The following is a 20,541-nucleotide window of genomic DNA, read 5'->3' as shown; positions in this document are numbered from 1 at the left end:
GCATAAATGGGTTAACCTCTGAGTTTCAGTTTTCTTATCTGCAAAGTGGGTAAACATCACATACTTAACATGGATTGAGACAGCATGTGCAAAAGCTCGCAGCATCTAAAGCAGAGAAGACAACAACAAACTTTTAAAATAAGCCTTCCTTTTAGAACACAAAGTCTCGAAAATAGTGTGTAAATAATATAAACAAGCTTTTTCAGGTATTGATATAATTTATTTATTTATTTATTTTTTGAGACGGAGTCTCGCTCTGTCGCCCAGGCTGGAGTGCAGTGGCGCGATCTCGGCTCACTGCAAGCTCCGCCTCCTGGGTTCACACCATTCTCCTGTCTCAGCCTCCTGAGTAGCTGTGACTACAGGCGCCCGCCACCGCGCCCGGCTAATTTTTTTTTTGTATTTTTAGTAGAGATGGGGTTTCACCGTGGTCTCGATCTCCTGACCTTGTGATCCACCCGCCTCGGCCTCCCAAAGTGCTGGGATTACAGGCGTGAGCCACCGCGTCCGGCTCAGGTATTGATGTAATTTATAGAGAGCCCAAAAGAAGCCACAGATAGTAGTAACATGTAAAAGTGCACCTAAATCTAAAAAATGGACAAAGATTATAATAGCCAATTAATAAAAGGACGATCAACAAAGAGATGTTCATTCATTTGCATAAATATTTGTTGACAGAATGTACCTTTATTATATAAACATTTGTCTTGGAACAATTTTAAATTTATGGGAAGGTTGCAAAGAGAGTACAGAGTTCCCAGATATCCTCTATTGAGCTTCTCCTAATGTTAGCATCTTCCATAATCAAGGTGCATTTGTCAAAATTAAATGATTAATACTGGTAGAATTAATACTATTAACTGAATTACAGACTTTATATGTATTTCACCAGTTTTCTCATTAATGTCTTTTTTCGATTCTAAGATCCAATCCAGGATTCCATTTGCATTTAATCATCATGTTTCCTTCGTCTCTCCAATCTGTGACAGCTTTTCAGACTTTTCCTTGTTTTTCGTGTTCTTGACACTTGTGAAGAGTAGTAATCAAGTATTTCATATTTTGTAAAATTTCCTTCAATTTTAATGTGTTCACATGATTAGGCTGGGATTATGGGTTATGGAAGGAATATCACAGATGTGCTACCACATGACTTATCACTGGTGATTTTAACCTTAACACTTGACTAAGGTGGAGTCTGCCTGATTTCCTAACTATAAAGTTATTTCTTTTTTCTTTTCCATATTTTCCTCTCTGGAAACAAATCAACAAGTCCAGTCCACAAGGAGGCAGAAAAGCTCACCTCCAGAAGGGGATAGCATTTATATATTAAAAACTATTCCTTAAGGAAGATTTGTCTGTTTTCTCTAAAGAATTCATCAATTCAGTCATTTATTTATATCAGTATGGATTTTTTTTTTTTTTAAATAATACTTTAAGTTCTAGGGTACATGTGCATAACGTGCAGGTTTGTTACATATGTATACTTGTGCCATGTTGGTGTGCTGCACCCATCAACTCATCAGCACCCATCAATTCATCATTTATATCATGTATAACTGCCCAATGCAATCCTTCCCCCCTCCCCCCTCCCCATGATAGGCCCCAGTGTGTGATGTTCCCCTTCCCGAGTCCAAGTGATCTCATTGTTCAGTTCCCACCTATGAGTGAGAACATGCGGTGTTTGGTTTTCTCTTCTTGTGATAGTTTGCTAAGAATGATGGTTTCCAGATGCATCCATGTCCCTATAAAGGACGCAAACTCATCCTTTTTTATGGCTGCATAGTATTCCATGGTGTGTATGTGCCACGTTTTCTTAATCCAGTCTGTCACTGATGGACATTTGGGTTGATTCCAAGTCTTTGCTATTGTGAATAGTGCCGCAATAAACATACGTGTGCATGTGTCTTTATAGCAGCATGATTTATAATCTTTTGGATAGATACCCAGTAGTGGGATGGCTGGGTCATATGGTACATCTAGTTCTAGATCCTTGAGGAATTGCCATACTGTTTTCCATAATGGTTGAACTAGTTTACAATCCCACCAACAGTGTAAAAGTGTTCCTATTTCTCCACATCCTCTCCAACACCTGTTGTTTCCTGACTTTTTAATGATTGCCATTCTAACTGGTGTGAGATGGTATCTCATTGTGGTTTTGATTTGCATTTCTCTGATGGCGAGTGATGAGCATTTTTTGATGTGTCTGTTGGCTGTATGAATGTCTTCTTTTGAGAAATGTCTGTTCATATCCTTTGTCCACTTTTTGATGGGGTTGTTTTTTTCTTGTATATTTGTTTGAGTTCTTTGTAGATTCTGGATATTAGCCCTTTGTCAGATGAGTAGATTGCAAAAATTTTCTCCCATTCTGTAGGCTGCCTATTCACTCTGATGGTAGTTTCTTTTGCTGTGCAGAAGCTCTTTAGTTTAATTAGATCCCATTTGTCAATTTTTACTTTTGCTGCCGTTGCTTTTGGTGTTTTAGACATGAAGTCCTTGCCCATGCCTAGGTCCTGAATGGTATTACCTAGGTTTTCTTCTAGGGTTTTTATGGTAGTAGGTCTAACATTTAAGTCTCTAATCCATCTTGAATTACTCTTCGTATAAGGAGTAAGGAAAGGATCCAGTTTCAGCTTTCTACTTATGGCTAGCCAATTTTCCCAGCACCATTTATTAAATAGGGAATCCTTTCCCCATTCCTTGTTTCTCTCAGGTTTGTCAAAGATCAGATGGCTGTAGATGTGTGGTATTATTTCTGAGGACTCTGTTCTGTTCCATTGGTCTATAGCTCTGTTGTGGTACCAGTACCATGCTGTTTTGGTTACTGTAGCCTTGTAGTATAGTTTGAAGTCAGGTAGCGTGACGCCTCCAGCTTTGTCCTTTTGACTTAGGATTGTCTTGGCAATGCGGGCTCTTTTTTGGTTCCATATGAACTTTAAAGCAGTTTTTTCCAATTCTGTGAAGAAACTCATTGGTAGCTTGATGGGGATGGCATTGAATCTATAAATAACCTTGGGCAGTATGGCCATTTTCACGATATTGATTCTTCCTATCCATGAGCATGGTATGTTCTTCCATTTGTTTGTGTCCTCTTTGATTTCACTGAGCAGTGGTTTGTAGTTCTCCTTGAAGAGGTCCTTTACATCCCTTGTAAGTTGGATTCCTAGGTATTTTATTCTCTTTGAAGCAATTGTGAATGGAAGTTCATTCCTGATTTGGCTCTCTGTTTGTCTGTTACTGGTGTATAAGAATGCTTGTGATTTTTGCACATTAATTTTGTATCCTGAGACTTTGCTGAAATTGCTTATCAGCTTAAGGAGATTTTGGGCTGAGACGATGGGGTTTTCTAAATATACAATCATGTCATCTGCAAACAGGGACAATTTGACTTCTTCTTTTCCTAACTGAATACCCTTGATTTCTTTCTCTTGTCTGATTGCCCTAGCCAGAACTTCCAACACTATGTTGAATAGGAGCGGTGAGAGAGGGCATCCCTGTCTTGTGCCAGTTTTCAAAGGGAATTTTTCCAGATTTTGCCCATTCAGTATGATATTGGCTGTGGGTTTGTCATAAATAGCTCTTATTATTTTGAGGTATGTTCCATCAATACCGAATTTATTGAGCGTTTTTAGCATGAAGGGCTGTTGAATTTTGTCAAAAGCCTTTTCTGCATCTATTGAGATATCAGGTGGTTCTTGTCTTTGGTTTCGTTTATATGCTGGATTACGTTTATTGATTTGCGAATGTTGAACCAGCCTTGCGTCCCAGGGATGAAGCCCACTTGATCATGGTGGATAAGCTTTTTGATGTGCTGCTGAATCCGTTTTGCCAGTCTTTTATTGAGGATTTTTGCATCGATGTTCATCAGGGATATTGGTCTAAAATTCTCTTTTTTTGTTGTGTCTCTGCCAGGCTTTGGTATCAGGATGATGTTGGCCTCATAAAATGAGTTAGGGAGGATTCCCTCTTTTTCTATTGATTGGAATAGTTTCAGAAGGAATGGTACCAGCTCCTCCTTGTATCTCTGGTAGAATTCAGCTGTGAATCCATCTGGTCCTGGACTTTTTTTGGTTGGTAGGCTATTAATTATTGCCTCAATTTCAGAGCCTGCTATTGGTCTATATAGGGATTCCACTTCTTCCTGGTTTAGTCTTGGAAGAGTGTAAGTGTCCAGGAAATTATCCATTTCTTCTAGATTTTACAGTTGATTTGCGTAGAGGTGTTTATAGTATTCTCTGATGGTAGTTTGTATTTCTGTGGGGTCGCTGGTGATATCCCCTTTATCATTTTTTATTGCGTCTATTTGATTCTTCTCTCTTTTCTTCTTTATTAGGCTTGCTAGCGGTCTGTCAATTTTGTTGATCTTTTCAAAAAACCAACTCCTGGGCCGGGCGCGGTGGCTCAAGCCTGTAATCCCAGCACTTTGGGAGGCCGAGACGGGCGGATCACGAGGTCAGGAGATCGAGACCATCCTGGCTAACACGGTGAAACCCCATCTCTACTAAAAATACAAAAACTAGCTGGGCGAGGTGGCGGGCGCCTGTAGTCCCAGCTACTCGGGAGGCTGAGGCAGGAGAATGGCATAAACCCAGGAGGTGGAGCTTGCAGTGAGCTGAGATCCGGCCACTGCACTCCAGTCCGGGCGACAGAGCGAGACTCCGCCTCAAAAAAAAAAAAAAAAAAAAAACCAACTCCTGGATTCATTGATTTTTTGGAGGGTTTTTTGTGTCTCTATCTCCTTCAGTTCTGCTCTGATCTTAGTTATTTCTTGCCTTCTGCTAGCTTTTGAATGTGTTTGCTCTTGCCTCTCTAGTTCTTTTAATTGTGATGTTAGAGTGTCAATTTTAGATCTTTCCTGCTTTCTCTTGTGGGCATTTAGTGCTATAAATTTCCCTCTACACACTGCTTTAAATGTGTCCCAGAGATTCTGGTATGTTGTATCTTTGTTCTCATTGGTTTCAAAGAACATCTTTATTTCTGCCTTCATTTCGTTATGTACCCAGTAATCATTCAAGAGCAGGTTATTCAGTTTCCATGTAGTTGAGTGGTTTTGACTGAGTTTCTTAGTCCTGAGTTCTAGTTTGATTGCACTGTGGTCTGAGAGACAGTTTGTTATAATTTCTGTTCTTGTACATTTGCTGAGGAGTGCTTTACTTCCACTTATGTGGTCAATTTTGGAATAAGTGTGATGTGGTGCTGAGAAGAATGTATATTCTGTTGATTTGGGGTGGAGAGTTCTGTAGATGTCTATTAGGTCCGCTTGGTGCAGAGAGGAGTTCAATTCCTGGATATCCTTGTTAACTTTCTGTCTCGTTGATCTGTCTAATGTTGACAGTGGAGTGTTGAAGTCTCCCATTATTATTGTATGGGAGTCTAAGTCTCTTTGTAAGTCTCTAAGGACTTGCTTTATGAATCTGGGTGCTCCTGTATTGGGTGTATATATATTTAGGAGAGTTAGCTTTTCCTATTGAATTGATCCCTTTACCATTATGTAATGGCCTTCTTTGTCTCTTTTGATCTTTGATGGTTTAAAGTCTGTTTTATCAGAGACTAGGATTGCAACCCCTGCTTTTTTTTGTTCTCCATTTGCTTGGTAAATCTTCCTCCATCCCTTTATTTTGAGCCTATGTATGTCTCTGCATGTGAGATGGGTCTCCTGAATACAGCAGACTGATGGGTCTTGACTCTTTATCCAGTTTGCCAGTCTGTGTCTTTTAATTGGAGCATTTAGTCCATTTACATTTACGGTTAATACTGTTATGTGTGAACTTGATCCTGCCATTATGATATTACCTGGTTATTTTGCTCGTTAGTTGATGCAGTTTCTTCCTAGCCTCGATGGTCTTTACATTTTGGCATGTTTTTGCAATGGCTGGTACTGGTTGTTCCTTTCCATGTTTAGGGCTTCCTTCAGGGTCTCTTGTAAGGCAGGCCTGGTGGTGACAAAATCTCTAAGCATTTGCTTATCTGTAAAGGATTTTATTTCTCCTTCACTTATGAAACTTAGTTTGGCTGGATATGAAATTCTGGGTTGAAAATTCTTTTCTTTAAGAATGTTGAATATTGGCCCCCACTCTCTTCTGGCTTGTAGAGTTTCTGCCGAGAGATCTGCTGTTAGTCTGATGGGCTTCCCTTTGTGGGTAACCCGACCTTTCTCTCTGGCTGCCCTTACGATTCTTTCCTTCATTTCAACTTTGGTGAATCTGGCAATTATGTGTCTTGGATTTGCTCTTCTCGAGGAGTATCTTTGTGGAGTTCTCTGTATTTCCTGAATTTGAATGTTGGCCTGCCCTACTAGGTTGGGGAAGTTCTCCTGGATGATATCCTGAAGAGTGTTTTCCAACTTGGTTCCATTTTCCCCCTCACTTTCAGGTACCCCAATCAGACGTAGATTTGGTCTTTTTACATAACCCCATACTTCTTGCAGGCTTTGTTCATTTTTTTCTTCTTTTTTCTTTTGGTTTCTCTTCTCGCTTCATTTCATTCATTTGATCCTCAATCGCTGATACTCTTTCTTCCAGTTGATCGAGTCGGTTACTGAAGCTTGTGCGTTTGTCATGTATTTCTCGTGTCATGGTTTTCATCTCTGTCATTTCGTTTATGACCTTCTCTGCATTAATTAGTCTAGCTGTCAATTCTTCCACTCTTTTTTCAAGATTTTTAGTTTCTTTGCGCTGGGTACGTAATTCCTCCTTTAGCTCTGAGAAGTTTGATGGACTGAAGCCTTCTTCTCTCATCTCATCAAAGTCATTCTCTGACCAGCTTTGATCCGTTGCTGGCGATGGGCTGCGCTCCTTTGCAGGGGGAGATGCGGTCTTATTTTTTGAATTTCCAGCTTTTCTGCCCTGCTTCTTCCCCATCTTTGTGGTTTTATCTGCCTCTGGTCTTTGATGATGGTGACGTACTGATGGGGTTTTGGTATAGGTGTCCTTCCTGTTTGATAGTTTTCCTTCTGACAGTCAGGACCCTCACTGTAGGTCTGCTGGAGATTGCTTGAGGTCCACTCCAGACCCTGTTTGCCTGGGTATCAGCAGCAGAGGTTGCAGAAGATAGAATATTGCTGAACAGTGAGTGTACCTGTCTGATTCTTACTTTGGAAGCTTCCTCTCAGGGGTGTACTCCACCCTGTGAGGTGTGGGGTGTCAGACTGCCCCTAGTGGGAGACGTCTCCCAGTTAGGCTACTCAGGGGTCAGTGACCCACTTAAGCAGGCAGTCTGTCCGTTCTCAGACCTCAACCTCCGTGTTAGGAGATCCACTGCTCTCTTCAAAGCTGTCAGACAGAGTCGTTCGCGTCTGCTCAGGCCTCTGCTACTTCCCCTGTTGTTTTTTTAGCTGAGCCCTGCCCCCAGAGGTGGAGTCTACAGAGAGAGGCAGGTTTCCTTGAGCTGCTGTGAGCTCCACCCAGTTCGAGCTCCCCAGCGGCTTTGTTTACCTACTTAAGCCTCAGCAATGGCGGGCGCCCCTCCCCCAGCCTCACTGCTGCCTTGAGGTTAGATCGCCACAGACTGCTGTGTTAGCAGTGAGGGAGGCTCCGTGGGCGTGGGACCCTCCCGGCCAGGTGAGGGATGTATTCTTCTGGTGTGCCCGTTTGCTTAAAGCGTGGTATTGGGGTGGGAGTTACCCGATTTTCCAGGTGTTGTGTGTCTCAGGTCCCCTGGCTAGGAAAAGGGATTCCCTTCCCCCTTGCGCTTTCCAGGTGAGGCGATGTCTCACCCTGCTTCAGCTCTCGCTGGTCAGGCTGCAGCAGCTGACCAGCACCGATTGTCCGGCACTCCCTAGTGAGATGACCCCAGTACCTCAGTTGAAAATGCAGAAATCACCGGTTTTCTGTGTCGCTTGCGCTGGGAGTTGGAGACTGGAGCTGTTCCTATTCGTCCATCTTGCTCCGCCCCCCTGAAGGATTTTTTTTGAGTAAAATGCAATATCCTATTTTGTTGCTCAAACTGTTCCATGTTTAAAAAAAAAAAAAACAAAAAAACAGCACCTCCTTACTTTCTGACCCCGTAAGATATTCCAGGCTCATCTTATATTTTACCTGTCCCAGATGCAGCAGTAGCCATTTCTCCAGGAAGCCGTGCTTCTTTTTATTACAAAATGGTATGCAGAAACCAAGATTAGGATAGGTGCTGAATGAGTCTGCAGCTGCTGGGGTGTCATTGCTTCTAGGCTTTTACATACATGTACACTAAGCCATGTATCCACTTGTATCTGAGATTAGTTATATATATATTTATCTGTAATATATTAAAATAAACATGAGTCTCTGCTCACACATCTCTCCAGAGCCACAGAGTTCATTCTAGTTTCTCTGTTGTTTATTTGTAATTTCTTACTCTGACAGAAACTTGGCTCTTCACACCTACAATATGTTCACTTATCATTCAATCCTAGAATAGAGGTAGTTTTAGGACTGCTAACCTGTACCTGTAAGAAACAAATTTACCAACTAGAGTTCAATGTTTATTATGTATAGTTCTTTTTGTCTTTAGCCCTACATTATCCAGTCAAAACATTACATTACCCGCTTTCCAAAGTTACTTAGGTTAGTTCCCCTCCCCCTACCAGTTTCATTAAGATATGTCATGTATTTATAACATAGTTAGATTCATAAGTTACAGTTTCCATTTCATCCTGGGATCCCCTGACATTTTGATGTTTTAATTTACACCCGGAAAGTTCATTCTACAAATGATTGGACAGAATCCATCTACCATCCCATTACCACACAGAACAGTTCTATCACACCCCTTTTGTAGTTGACCCCTCCCTCACCTCCTGGTAACCATCTATCTGTTTTCTGTTCTTATTAGCTTTGCCTTTTCCAGTATGTCATGTAAATGGAATAATACAATACACTGCCTTTTAGCTCTGGCTTTGCTCAGCAAAATGCATGTAATATTTATTCATGTTGTTGCAGGAATAACCAACTCACTCCATTTTATTGTCTTCCAGTATTCCACTGTACCACTTACTGAAAGACATCTTGGTTGTTCCTAGTTTTTGGTGATTTATAAATAAAGCTGCTATAAACATTTGCATACAGGTTTCTGTGTGAACAAAAGTTTTCAATACATTTAGGTAAATACCCAGGAGTGATACTTAAGAAACTATCAAACTGTCTTCCAAAGTGGCTATATCATTTTTCCATTCCCACTGGCAATAAATGAGAATGCCTGTTGCTCTAGATCTTTGCCATTATTTATTGTCTGTTTGTAATAATTCTAACAACTGTGACATAGCATCTAATTGTGATTTTAATTTCTATTCTGTAATGATAAATGATGTTAAGTACCTTTTCATGTCCTTGTTTGCCATCCATATATCTTCTTTGGAGAAGTACCTATTCAGATATTTTGTCTTTTTTTTTTTTTTTTTCAATTAGCTTGTTTACTTTCTTCCTATATTAGGTTCTTATTGCTGCTGTAACAAATTGTCACAAATATGGTGTCTTAAAACAATGCAAATTTACTATCTTATAGTTCTGTACGTTAGAAATTTGTCAGAGGTTAGTGGGCAAAGGATATGAACAGACATTTCTCAAAAGAAGACATTCATACAGCCAACAGACACATGAAAAAATGCTCATCATCACTGGTCATCAGAGAAATGCAAATCAAAACCACAATGAGATACCATCTCACATCAGTTAGAATGGCAATTATTAAAAAGTCAGGAAACAATAGGTGCTGGAGAGGATGTGGAGAAATAGGAACACTTTTACACTGTTGGTGGGATTGTAAACTAGTTCAACCATTATGGAAAACAGTATGGCAATTCCTCAAGGATCTAGAACTAGATGTACCATATGACCCAGCCATCCCACTACTGGGTATATACCCAAAGGATTATAAATCATGCTGCTATAAAGACACATGCACACGTATGTTTATTGCGCCACTATTCACAATAGCAAAGACTTGGAATCAACCCAAATGTCCATCTGTGACAGACTGGATTAAGAAAATGTGGCACATATACACCATGGAATACTATGCAGCCATAAAAAAGGATGAGTTTGTGTCCTTTGTAGGGACATGGATGCATCTGGAAACCATCATTCTTAGCAAACTATCACAAGAAGAGAAAACCAAACACCGCATGTTCTCACTCATAGGTGGGAACTGAACAATGAGATCACTTGGACTCGGGAAGGGGAACATCACACACTGGGGCCTATCATGGGGAGGGGGGTGTGGGAGGGATTGCATTGGGAGTTATACCTGATATAAATGACGAATTGATGGGTGCTGACGAGTTGATGGGTGCAGCACACCAACATGGCACAAGTATACATATGTAACAAACCTGCACGTTATGCACATGTACCCTAGAACTTAAAGTATAATAATAATAATAATAATAATTTAAAAAAAAAAAAAAAGAAAGTTGTCAGAGGTCTCCCTGGCCTAAAATTAAGGTGTCAGTAGGACTGTGTTCCTTTCTTAAGGTTCTAGGGGAAAGTCCATTCCATGCTTTTTCTAGCTTCTAGAAATCACTCATGACCCTTGGCTCATATTTCTCTTTCTTCATCTTTCAAGCCAACATCATTGGATTAAGTCTTTTTCACATGATATCTCTGACTTCCTCTTTTACATCATCACTCCCTTTTGTATTAGGATGTAGGCATCTTTGGGTGATGGGGGTGGGGGGGGCATTATTCTTCCTATCACACTTAGTGGCAAGTTCTTCAGAGTCCTTTGTATATTTTGGATAATCCATGTCACTTGTTGGACTTGGAATTTTCAAATGTTTTCTCCCATTCAGCACTTGACTTTTCATTCTTGTTAACAGTGCCTTTCTTAGAGTGAAAGTTTAAAAGTTTAAACTTTTGATAATAAAGTCAAATTTATCAAAAAAATTTTAATGAGTTGTGTTTTTGGTGTCAATTTTAAGCACTTCCCACCTAAGTCAAAATTATGGAGATTTTCTTAAATGTTTTCTTCTAGAAGTTTTACAGTTTTACGCTATACATTTTAGGTCTATGATGCATTCTCAGTTAATTTTTGTACAAGTTGTGTGGTACATGTTGACATGTTGAGGTTTTTAGTTTAGTTTAGTTTAGTTTTTTGCATAAAGCTGTTCCAGTACCATTTACTGAACAAACTACCCATTTCCTGTGGAATTTCTTTTTAGCTTCTGCCAACAATCAGTTGATAATATTTGTGTGGGTCTACTTCTTTTTTTTTTTTTTTTTTGAGGCGGAGTCTCGCTCTGTCGCCCGGACTGGAGTGCAGTGGCCGGATCTCAGCTCACTGCAAGCTCCGCCTCCCGGGTTTACGCCATTCTCCTGCCTCAGCCTCCCGAGTAGCTGGGACTACAGGCGCCCACCACCTCGCCCGGCTAGTTTTTGTATTTTTAGCAGAGACGGGGTTTCACGGTGTTAGCCAGGATGGTCTCGATCTCCTGACCTTGTGATCCGCCCGTCTCGGCCTCCCAAAGTGCTGGGATTACAGGCTTGAGCCACCGCGCCCGGCCGTGGGTCTACTTCTGAGCTCTTTATTTTGTCTCACTGAATTATATGTTTATCCTTTGGCCGGGACCCCACTGGCTTGACTTATGCAGCCTTATATTAAAATTGGGTAGTGTGAATTCTCAACTTTGTTCCTCTTTTTCCATTTCAAAATTTGGGGGCTCTTCTGGTTCACTTGCCTTTCCATATAAGTTTTAGAATTAGCTTGTCAATATCCACAAAAAATATGCTGGGATTTTGATCACAATTACACTGAATTTATATGTCACACTGGGGCAAATTGACATCTTAATAATATTGAGTCCAATCGCACTAATACTGAATGACATACAGATTAAATAAAAGTAAGATACTTCCAATTACCAGACTTGTAAAGATCACAAAAGAAGGGTTAAAAAATGGCAAGGTTACACAGAAACATGAACTGTATGTTTTGCTGGTGATGTACAAATTGGTTCAATATTTTTGGAAGGCGAACTGTAACTTTTTGTGTGTTTACTCTTTCAGCCAGCAATTTTATTTCTAGGAATTTTTGGCACACATACTTGCAGAACAGTTATATACCAGAATGTTTACCACAGTACTGAATGTAACATATATGTATTTTAAATTTAAGCTTCTATATTGGAGACAGGTTAAATAAATGGTACTTTCATTAAATGGAAAACAATGCAATCATTAAGGCAAAACTAAATGTTTAAGTAAGAGTAAAAATCAAGTTCTAGGTATGATGAGGATACACTGAAGAAGTCTCCATATAGCAGAGACCATACAGATTAACTCAGAAAACTGATACTAGTATTGTAAAGTGTAGAGGAGGGGAAGGCAAACAGGAAAGAAAACTATCTCATTATTATAATTTGAAGAACTTAACTATTAGGGGTAATGCATGAGTAGACCATTCTAATTTCTTCTATCATTGACCTACTTTTGAATCTTGAAAAAAATTACTGTCTCCTGGTCTTGAGTTTTTCCACCTATGTCAGAAATTATTACATACCTAAGTCAGTAGTCTATGGATAGGGCATAGCAAACAAATTTTATCCAATTCTCAAAATGATCTTTGATCCAAAAAAGATGAAGAACAGCTAATTTCTACGAACTTTTCCAATGTTAACATTATATTTATTCAGACTATATACAAAAACAAACAGCAGAAGTAATTCCAAGTAAGAGAATATATTTTGTGCTAAAAGTTTCTTCTGAATTACTCAGGAGGGAGAGATACTAAGTATACTGAAAAAGGAACAAAATGGTAATCAGGAAGTTTTTGTCCTTTATGGTAATTAATTTTGTTGGATCTCAACTTTCTCACCTGTAAAATTAGGAGTCAGAATTAGCCTTATTTCAACTAAAGTGCCCTATAAGTAAGAACATTCTCAGATCATCTGTCCTACTGAAGTTTGGGTTAACTAATAGAACTTGCTTAGTCTGACCAATAGAAAGGTTAGATTTTTTTTCTCTCAGGACAGAAAGGAAAAATACAGACGTGCTCAGCCTTTAAGGCTATGTTTTAGAAATTTTGTCTATTGAGTTCCCCTCTGTTTAATTTTATATTCTTGATAATATTATACTACCTTTCAATTCTTTTACAAGGAGGAGCAGATGCAGGTTTGGCAGACCCTTTTGAGAAGGTTAGATTTCAACAGCACTATGGCAAACCTACCTATGCTTAATCTCTTTTCTGATCTTGTCATCCTATCTCTGTATTTCTTCTAAAGTACTTTGTACTTTGGCTTTACATATGATCCTCGACTTATGATGGGGTTACATCCTGACAAACCCATCATGAGTTGAAAATATCTACCTACTGAATATTGTAGCTTAGCCTACCCTACCTCAAATATGATCAGAACACTTAAATTAGTTTAAAGTTGAGCAAAAGCACCTAAAAAAGCTCTATTTTATAACACAGTGTTGAATACCTCATGTAATTTATTGAATACTGTACTGAAAATGAAAAAAAGAATGACTATGTGATTACTAAGTATGGTTTTAATTTACGATGCAGAAATAATATTTTCAGAAGTAATGGCTAAATGATGACACAACAATGGCAGGGTAAGAAGTTCTAGTAATCAGTTCCTCCACTGAAACCACTGAGCTAGCAAGAATTCTCAGAATCAATGATTTCAGAACTCTAGACTCTAGCTGAATACTTGTGGCATCCAGGTGACTGCTTGATGAAGAAAGAAGCTGGTAAATTTCAGCATTTTGCACAGCAACTATCACCTCCAGACCTGCAGAAGGCAGTGAGGGGAAAAAGGCCCAAGTTCCTGGTGCAGCTCCCTGCTGCTAGGGTAGAAAATAAGAACCCTGTCTAACAAAAATCAGAGTTGTATATTTGAATCTGCTTAGTGGTTCAATGACTGGCCAGCACTGTTTCAAGTAGAAGCAGATTTCCTGGAGGCCTCTGTTGAAATAATTTAAAGAAAGAGAACACCTATTTTTTTTCCCTTTTCTTATTGGTTCCAGGCATTCAGGTAAAACGCTGTCAGGTCACCAGCTGGCTGTAGAGAATATGAAATAGTGACCTCAGTGGACCACACATGACAAGGAATAACTTTTGCAAAAATAGTTTGGAAAGTTACTAAATAAATGAGTAACTGCAGCCTTCAAGAAGTATTAGCACCAGCTGGGCGTGGTGGCTTACTGCCTATAATCCCAGGAGTTTGGGAGGCCAAGGCAAGTGGATCACTTGAGGTCAAGGGTTTGACCTTGGCTGACATGGTGAAACCCTGTCTCTACTAAAAATACAAACAAAATTTAGCCAGGCATGATGGTGTATGCCTGTAATCCCAGCTACTTGGGTGGCTGAGGCAGGAGAATCACTTGAATCTGGGAGGCAGAAGTTACAGTGAGCTGAGATCACATCCCTGCACTCCAACGTGGGCAACAGAGTGAGACTCTGTAACAATAACAACAACAACAACAACAACAACAACAAAAACAACAGGAAAGTAACAGCAGTATTCCCTGGGGAGGAAATAATATAATTTTCAGAGTTACCACATTATAATACTCAAAATGTCTATTTCTCAACTAGAAATGACAAAGCATACAGAGAAACCAGGAAAGTATAAGCTATGCACAGGAAGAAAATTGACAAAAACAATCTCTGAGGGAAGCCCATACACTGGATTTACTAGAGAAAGACTTTAAATATGTTCAAAGAGCTAAAGGAAAGCATGGAACAGGAATGAAAAGAAACCAGGAGAACAATGTATGAACAAGTAGGTAATATTAACAAAAAATAGAAGTTACAAAATTAACCAAGCAGGAATTCTGGAGTTGAAAAGTACAATAGCTGAAAGAAAATAAAATTATAATAGCTGAAATAAAAAAAATCAATATAGAAGTTCAAAAGCAGATCTGAGCATCCAGAAGAAAGAATCAGTGAAAATAAACACAAGAATAGCAAGGAAATTACTGAATATAAAGATCTGTGAAAGGTGGGAAAGGGGGCAGGGAAGAACTACTCCAAGGTATAAAAACATGCTACAAACCTCTTTCATCAAACAGTATGGTACTGGTACAAGAATAAGCTATCAAACCAATGGAATAAAATGTCATTTCTAGAAGTAGATCCAATTACATATAAACATATGATAAAAGTGGTATCTCAAATCACTGGGTCAAAGATGCTCTGGTTAACACACAGTGTAGGGCAGGGGAGGGGTCCCAAAGTCCTGGGCCATGGACTGGTACCAGTTAGGAAATGGGAGTCACAAAGCAGGAGGTGAGCAGAGGGCAAGCCAGCATTATCACGTGACAGCTCTGTCTCTCTCAGGTCAGCAGCAGCATTAGATTATCACAGGAGCAGGAACCCTACTGTGAACTGTGCATGGGAGGGATCTAGGTTGTGCACTCCTTATGAGAATCTAACTGATGCCTGATGGTCTGAGGCAGAACAGTTTCATCCCAAAACCATCCCCTTCATCCCACCACCCATTCTGTGGAAAATCTGTCTTCCATGAACCTGGTCCCTGATGTCAAAAAGGTTGAGGATGGTTGGTGTAGGGAATACTGGATAGCCATTTGAAAAAAGGTAAAAGTAGATTAATTCCTTTCTTTCCACACCCAAGAACAAACTCCAAATGGATCAGAGATATAAATATAAAAAGTAAATCTATATATGCACCAAAAGAAATTATCAGTGAATTCCTCTAAAACCCATCTGTAAGGAAAGGGTTCCTAACTATGACTAAAATCCTAGATGCAATTAAAAACAAAATAAGATGATAGACTGGAAAATTTGCATAGCCAAAGAAAACTCATTAACAAAATCAAAGGTAACTGACAAAACTGGGAAAAACATGCACAGCATATATTGCAGATAAATATTAAGGATTTTTTTTTTTTAATTGAGGAAAATCAACCTACAGAAATCCTACAGAAAAATGGGCAGGGAGGCTGGGCATGGTGACTCATGCCTGTAATCCCAGCACTTTGGGAAGCAGAGGCAGGCAGATTGTGTGAGCTCAAGAGTTTGACACCAGCCTAGGCAACATGGAGAGAAACCCCATGTCTATGAGAAAAAAAAACCCACAAAAACAAAAAACAAAAATTAGCCAGGCATGGTGGCATGTGGCTCTAGTCCCAGCTCCTTGGAAGGCCAAAGTGGGAGGATCACTTGAGCCTGGAAGGAGGAGGTTGCAGTGAGCCAAGACAGCCTGGGCAACAGAGTGAAAACGCTGTCTCAAAACAAACAACAAACAAACAACAAACAAACAAATGGGCAAAGATTTGAATAAACAACTCAAAAGAGATATAAAAATGCCTCTTAATTATGTAAGAAGATACGTAATTTCATTCATATAAAAGAGAAATGAAAATTAAAATTACAATAAAATTTAATTTTTTTACACATCAAATTAGCAAAAAGTCAAAAAGCTTAACAATACATTCTATTAGTAAGGTGAGAAACAGGTAATGCCATATATTGCTGATGGATACAGAAAATGTCACAATCCCTATGAAGGGGAATTTGTCAATATCTAACCAATTATATATAATCAAATCTCAAGCCAGAAATCCCTGTATGAATTTATCTAAAATATGTATCTCCAACAATATGAAAACACATGATATGGTTTGGCTCTGTGTCCCCACCCAAATCTCACCTCCAATTGTAATCCCCATAATCTCCATGTGTCAAGGTCAAGACCAGGTGGAGGTAACTGGATCATGAGGGCAGTTTCCTGAGGCCTCACCAGCAAAATAAAACCATAAATCAATTAAGCCTCTTTCCTTTATAAATGATATATCAAGTCTTGGGTATTTCTTCATAGTTGAGAACAGACTAAGACACACATAATCACAAAGTTATTCGTACAGTATTATTTGTGATTGTAAAGCAACGGAGATTGGGTAAATACTCTATGATATCAACATGAAATGGAGTAAGTAAGCTATAAGAAATGAAAGGTGTAAGACAGAATGAAGAAGAACTCTATGTACTGAAATGGAATGATTTCCAGGAGATATAATTAAGTAAAAAAAGCAAAATGCAATAAACACATATATAAGCACAATTATATAGATACGTATAAAATATGCTAACTTTATTGTTCAAAAGGCAAACATTTAAAAAACAGATTAAATGGTTTGTCACTATAAAAAGGAACACAGGAAGCACAAACCAGAAAACAATCAAGTTGTGGAGGATTTGTGAAAAATTAATCTTGTAAAAGAAATTCTGTGTGTGAACATATTGGCTAAAGTTAAAGTGGTACTCAGTTTTTCCATAAATTGAACATTAGAATAAAAGCACATCAGAATTTTCTTAGAGCATGGATCTGCTCTTTCACAAAAGTTGTAAAGGGTTATAAAAGGTTTATATGAATTTTACCTTAAGTTCATACTTATTGAGACTAGATGGATTTGTTTATAGGGTTTTGTTAAGGTTTCACATCAATAGTGCACTAATGCAAAGGTGAAATTTAGTTTCCTCTCTTGAACAAGATTTTCATGTTACATTAAAAAATAATGAAATATTTTTATTGCCTTTTGAACAAACTGTAGGAAAAAGAAGGGAAAGAAAAGAGACAGATTGGAAAGCTGTCTTCCCCTTAATGAGTAAAGGTTTTTGCCTTTTTAAAATGTTTGAGTTATCATTTTGGCTAAATTAATGACTTCTGGTGACCTGGGATTTGATTTTACAATATCAAGTATTTTAAACTTTTAATATATGACAAACTTTCCAAAGTAAAATTATAAATTATGTCTTTTCTAACCTATTTCATCTTTTAGGTATTAGGTCCCCTAAAGTCCAAAAGTGACATATTTGGCTTATTTGGTATAAAAATTACAAGAAACACTGCCAAATATAAAATGGTGTTTGGCTTTCCTGGGGCTGTATTTGCTTAAATATGTTATTGGTGTTATTGGTATCTGTTCCAAAATTATGGGAAACTTCTGTAATTCTGATATGACTTAGCGCACGTTATCAGTAATAATTATAATTGTTACATAAAATCATTGTATGCCACCAAGATAACAAAATTTCTTTGTCAATCACGCTTTTGACTGTGGCTGCCCCAAGACATGTTGTCATTCACAAATGATTGTTATCTTGTTCTGATCCTCTCTAAGAGATGGTTTATAAGTCAGCTACAGGACTTTGACAGGTGCTCCTGAATGCAGGTTTCTGATAACTTTGGAGACTGTCACATTAGAATAGAGGAAAAAACTTTCGGGACTCATGGAGAGCTGAAATGTTTGTGACAATAAGTCAGGACAGGAGTTAACTGCGTGGACTGAACTAATAGAAGATTGAAGTAATCTATTTTGGCTTTTTGCTTAAAATGTTACCGATCCTTTGTTTTGGTTTTCAGAGTCAAGAAAATTTTCTTTTGAGCTATTTACAACTTTTAACAATTGAATAAAGTATTCTGTAAACAAAATTTGGAACATATTTGTTTCTCTCTACCTGATTTCACCAGAATTTGGAAACTATTTGTGAGTACTCTTAATTTACGGCAACATAGTTGCTTGCACACGTGTAATAAGAATATTTTATTTTGCAACAGGACACAACTGGAGAAACTGGTTATTTTACCAAGGCTTTGACTGGAATAGCATGCCTTTCTTTAAGGTATCAAACTTGACTTACAGAGCCAATAAAAGCCCCTTGGGAAAACTGGCCTCATACCTTGCCTACACAGTTCCTATAGAGGGTTCCTGATCTGTGGTGAGTAAAGAAATGTCACTTTCTAACAGGTCCAAAAGCTCCAAGTTATCTTGGCACCTCAACATGAGAGGAATTTACTCAACTCATAGGTATCTGATGGTACAAACCCATGGCTGGACTCGGTTTTATGAAAAAAAGTCTTGTCTGAGATTCATTTTATGGAACAAAGTTTCATCAAAGCCAATTTAAAAAGGGTATGTGAAAATTAATTATTCTTGCTGCACTTTACAGAAATAATCAGGCCAAGTATAAGAATACAGCTTATTTTGAAAACAAATCATTCTTAACATGATTTGTCTTAAGTAAAAATGGAAGACTGGAGAGAGAAAAACTTTTTTTTCAAGAAATATGGTACACCTGTTAGTAAATTTTAGTTTTAATCAGTTGTTTCTGATGTTTTTTTCCTGCAATTCAGGCTAACCCTGCCTATTCCTGTAAACCAACCAGTGATTTCTGGCTGCTGCTCACAAGAAACAAGAGGGATGAGTAATGTAAAAATCTGGATCAGTATTCTAATTCTGGACACATATTGGACTCAGCTAGCAACCCCGTATCAGTTTGGTTCCAACAGTGGCCCAGTTAATGGAAAGCTCTCTTTACTTGGGATAATTTTGCTTATTTTTCTTTACTGTTGTGGAATACATTGCTGTTGTACTCTTTGTGTAGATATGTAGGATAAACTCACTCAATGTTTTCTTAAGCTGAACACTTATTAGTCTTCCAGATATCACCTTTTATCAGATCTCAAGAGTTATGCATGGCCCTCAGCATATGGATGCTTTCTAAATGAGTGCCTCTCCACCCTGAATACAAGAGACCCTAATAGACAGGCATATCATCACCTCTGTTCAGCCTGAAGAAGTCATAGAAGATGGATCTTTGTTCCTCTACAACCCTTAGGATTAAGGATTCTCTTGTAAAAGGGAGGGGGGAAATATGTCACAGGCGTTTGAACCAGAGCAACTCCATCTTGAATAGGGGCTGGGTAAAATAAGGTTGAGACCTACTGGGCTGCATTCCCAGGAGGCTAGGCATTTTAAGTCACAGGAAGAGAAAGAAGATCGGTAAAAGGTAAAGGTCACAAAGTCCTTGCTGACAAAAGAATATGGTAAAGAAGCCAGCCAAAATGCACCAAAACCAAGATGGTGATAAAAGTGACCTCTGGTCATCCTCACTGCTCTTTATATGCTAATTATAATATATTAGCATGCTAAAAATCACCCCTACTAGTGCCATGACAATTTACAAATACCATGGCAACGTTAGCAAGTTACCCTCTATGGTCTAAAATGGGGGAGGAACCCTCAGTTTCAAGAACTGCCCACCTCTTTTCCAGAAAACTCATGAATAATCAATCCCTTGTTTAGCATATAATCAAGAAATAACTATAAGTGTAATCACAGTGAGCAGCCCAAGATGCTGGCTCTGCCAATGAAGTGGTCATTCTTTATTCCTTTGCTTTCTTAATAAACTTGCTTTCACTTGTTCATTTCACTAAAAATGAACAAACGAACAAAAAACAGCCCAAAACAAAACCAAACCAAACCAGTCAACTATATGCTGCTTATAGGAGACTCACTTTAGATCCAAAGACACAAACAAATTGAAAGTGAAAGGATAAAAAAAGATATTCTATGCAAACAGTAACTAAAAGAGAGCTTGAATGGCTATTCAAATATCAAAATACATAGACTTTAAGCAGAGAATTATAAGAGACAAAGGAAGACATTATATATTGATAAAATAGTCATTTCAGTAAGAATATGTAACAATGGTAAGCATATATGCATCAAAGACAGCAACAAATATATATGTGTATATATATGTGTGTGTGTATATATATATACTGTGTGTGTGTGTGTATATATATACACACACTTC

The 20,541-nt window shown here is 38.5% G+C and overlaps 1 protein-coding gene and 1 long non-coding RNA gene across 2 annotated transcripts in view; both read right to left on the bottom strand.

The window, feature by feature from the left end:
- RANBP17 (RAN binding protein 17) overlaps positions 1–20,541 on the bottom strand; it is a 455,080-nt gene that overhangs the window by 244,849 nt on the left and 189,690 nt on the right. The window lies entirely within an intron of this gene.
- LOC117065447 lies at positions 11,061–13,360 on the bottom strand. Its single transcript, XR_004429926.1, has 2 exons — positions 11,484–13,360; positions 11,061–11,174 (listed from the first exon to the last, which is right to left on the bottom strand). It is a non-coding gene; the product is annotated as an uncharacterized LOC117065447 (long non-coding RNA).

This window comes from Trachypithecus francoisi, unplaced genomic scaffold (genome assembly GCF_009764315.1).
Source record: "Trachypithecus francoisi isolate TF-2019V2 unplaced genomic scaffold, Tfra_2.0 Lachesis_group2, whole genome shotgun sequence".
NCBI lineage: Eukaryota > Metazoa > Chordata > Mammalia > Primates > Cercopithecidae > Trachypithecus > Trachypithecus francoisi.
The sequence above is the reverse complement of the archived record's forward strand: the minus strand, read 5'-3'. Positions and strand labels throughout refer to the sequence as shown.